The sequence below is a fragment of the Sycon ciliatum genome, chromosome 9 (assembly GCF_964019385.1).
Source record: "Sycon ciliatum chromosome 9, ocSycCili1.1, whole genome shotgun sequence".
Lineage (NCBI taxonomy): Eukaryota > Metazoa > Porifera > Calcarea > Leucosolenida > Sycettidae > Sycon > Sycon ciliatum.
This window is the reverse complement of record NC_088651.1, coordinates 5,707,517-5,710,895: the sequence shown is the minus strand read 5'-3', so window position 1 is coordinate 5,710,895 and position 3,379 is coordinate 5,707,517. Positions and strand designations below refer to the sequence as shown.

The 3,379-nt window shown below is 47.3% G+C and overlaps 1 long non-coding RNA gene across 1 annotated transcript; it reads left to right on the top strand.

Moving 5' to 3' along the window:
• The first annotated feature begins 244 nt into the window (after nucleotides 1-244).
• Nucleotides 245-2,086, top strand: LOC135825152 (uncharacterized). Its single transcript, XR_010555023.1, has 3 exons — nucleotides 245-526; nucleotides 875-1,199; nucleotides 1,731-2,086. It is a non-coding gene; the product is annotated as an uncharacterized LOC135825152 (long non-coding RNA).
• The last annotated feature ends 1,293 nt before the right edge of the window (nucleotides 2,087-3,379 follow it).

Below are 3,379 nucleotides of genomic sequence, written 5' to 3'. Positions count from 1 at the left end.
CCAAGCAAATGCCAACAGTTCTTGCTCTGATTCCTCAGCCTCAGATGAGGATGATCAGCCACCACCTCCGAAAAGGCCATGTACACGTAGCACAGCGCCACAGCCAACACGGAAAGAGCTGTGTTTGTTCTGCCAACAACAGAGCAAGCGGAAGCGAGGGAAGCCAGCTGAAAAGCTGTCAGTGTGCGAGAGCTTTGACGCAGCGCAGAGGATTCTGGACGCTGCGTTGGAGAAGGAAGATGCCCGCAGAGTTTTGCAATGCAGGAGTCCATTTTCAATGGATGCAAGCAGTTTGTATGTGCACTGTACGGTGCCACAGGCTCCTCTGCCAATGTCAATGGCTTGCGGTACAAGCTGTTCTGCGATGCCAGCAAGGCACGAGACCCAAGGCAACTTCCACCTTGCGAGGACGCCCTTCTCCAGCACGCACGTCGTGCCAATTACCAGGCAGCTATCTGGAAGTCTGCGTTGCAACGCCAACCCGACCAACCCAGTCCTGATGGCCAGGGATGGACTATCGAGGCAGGTCAGTGCATGCAAAGGAATGTGAGATGGCCGGGCCCTATGTCCAGTCATTTCAAAATTGGCTGGACATGGTCCGTCCTCCCCGACCACCACCACCCCACCCAATGCTCCCCCCCCCCCCGTCATCTTTCTGTTCTACTGATGTATAACGATAATGCACCGTACATCTCCCAAATGTGCCTTCACCATCAAGATTTTGAGCCCACCTTCAAACTTTAATAATATTATGTTCCCTACTTAGTGCGAGTATTCAAACAGTTCCACCTAGAACTCATCCAGTATCCCCGGTTTCCTTTTTTCAGACTTTGGACAATGCCCAATGTCTGGCGTTTTTTTCCGTGTGGTGCAGGTGTACTAGTATTGAAGATTGCTTGGCTATTAACCAACGTGGCACCCAAGGAGGTTCTAGCCATGGTGGAGTGCAACTGCGTGGTCGGAGACTGCTCCAGCCAGAGGTGTGCATGCCACAAGTCCATGTTGCCTTGCACAGATGTATGTGGCTGTCGAACTTGCTCCACCAAACCTGGTTCCAGCAGCAGCACCACCACTTCGGAGTCTGTGGAGGATTCCTCCGATTCCAGTGACTGTGGATCTGACAGTGATCCTGAGCCCGCTGATCAGAATGATGCAGCCACATGACGAGCCTGTCATCATTACTACTACAGTCTACGCAGGTGCATGTACAATTTTCTGGATGGGCTCATTTCTTGAGCATAGCATTCGCTGCTATACCAGGCCGTTGTAAACTGTCAGATCGTGTGAAATTGACTTTAGGCCGAGTAAAAAAAATTACTAGATGATCGTCCTTTTTTTTGGAAAAATCGGGGAGGGCGGGAGGATTTTATTTTTATTTTTTTACTTTTTACCCTCTCATGCACACAGTGTACACAACAACATCAAGGTTTTTTTTCTCTTTTTTTCTTTTTTTTTCTTTTTTTCTTTTTCTTTCTTCAGCAGATCGATACTGACGTTGTGATATACTAGTAGTATGTGGTCCATATAGTAAAACTCACGATTTAAAAAATAAAATATTTCTTGGGGCGCTGACAAAAACTGGGGCGGACGGGGACGATCTTCTAGCTTTTTTTTTTACTTGGCCTTAGCATAAAAATTTAATGGAAGACATGTTTGATGTACCTAAGTGTGTGTGCACATGTGCGTGTGCGTGTGTGTGCGGCTGTGTGCATGTGTGTATACATCTTCAGTTGACTATTTCGACACATCCAAGACCAGACTCACCATCGGAAACATTGTCCATCATCTCTCCTACCCGGATGGGACGAAGTATCCGTTAACGCCAATGGGTCAACGGGACAGGACGGGACAGGGGATAGGTGTGTGTGTGTGTGTGTGTGTGTGTTTCCGCCATGAGTGCCCATGCTGCAACAGGCAATTTCGGCGTCCCCAGGATCTGGGACGGCATCAGCCGTACTGTCATTGATGAACTTCTTCCGTGACGTCGTCTCCCACATCTTGGGAGCGGCGTGGCCAGCAATTGCAGCTGTATATAGTAGTAATAGTAGTAGTAGTGTTAATTAATGTGTGTGTGTGTGTGTGTGTGTGTGTGTGTTTGTGCATGTATGGGTGGGGTTGTCAAACGTGTGTGTGCTGCTGCTGCTGCTGCTATTGTTGTTGTTGTTGTCGATTTAGTTGTTGCTGTTTTTGATGTCTGACTAGGTGTAAACATCAATACAGCTGGCCATTACATATGCCTGGCAGATGATTCGCTAGTGATCCTTTGTGCTGGCAGTTGACACTCTAATTCACATTTCTTTTGTATTGTCTTGTCTTTACTTTATTCTCGCAAGAAGAGGGAAAGCCTGAACATGCTTGCTCTTACAAACGCTTCCGGATATATGGTCCTGATGGCAGTGAATTTTCTTACTTCTGTGAAGAAGTTAATTACGATCGGCTTGACATACTTCTAAAATTACTGGCTAAATACCACGAGAACACTGCAATTCAGTTCCAAACAAAAGAAAAAAAAGTCGCCCGATGTGGGGTTTGAACCGGCAACGTCTTGAATTTTTGAATTTTTCAGGGTCTTGACTCTTGAGTGCTTGAAGAAGGTGCTTCAATGGCCGGAGATTTGTGAAATTCCAGTGCAGAAAATCTCTCGGTATGTCTGTTTCTGCACAGCTCTAGCATGGCCAACTAAAAGATTCAGCTTCCTACAAGTATAGTCAATGCACTGTAGAAATTGCAGGTTGTCAGTGCAGGTTGTCAGCAGAAAAAGGAAGCACGCCTGTTGAAACGAGCGATTTCTCAAATTTGGTTGCCGGTCTAAACTACTTTGCAATTGACACGCTTAATTCAGGATATTTACGGACATCGTAACCTGAAGAAGCATGTAGGTCTTGTCTTTTTTGATCTATCAAAAGCGTTCGACACAGTCTGGCATCGAGGCCTACTTGCTAAGGTCCAGTGTCTGCTCTAGGATTGTAGGACAGCCGGGTACACGTGTACCTGGCGCAACCATTTCAACCGGGTCGTAGCCGGGTACACATGTACCTGGCGCTGTCTCACCAGCCGAGGCACATGCTTTAAGGGGGCAGCCTACCCATAAATTTCATATGGCATTCAATTGACCGTAACTTTGGTGTTTCTCAGTGGATTTGAGTGAAATTTTGACCACACACTCCTGCCACTATGCTGGCCCTCAGGACATGATTTACAAGTTCTTGCGCCTCACTGACAGGCTTTCCAGGCCGGAAAAACTCAAATTTCCGGCATAGTGCCACGGTGTGCGAGCCACCCAGGAGCCAAACAAATGCATTTACATTTTTTTCACATTTTCGTGCCCATTCTGTCCGTGCGCGGGACCCAAACCTAAAACAAGTCCAGAAGCAGCCAT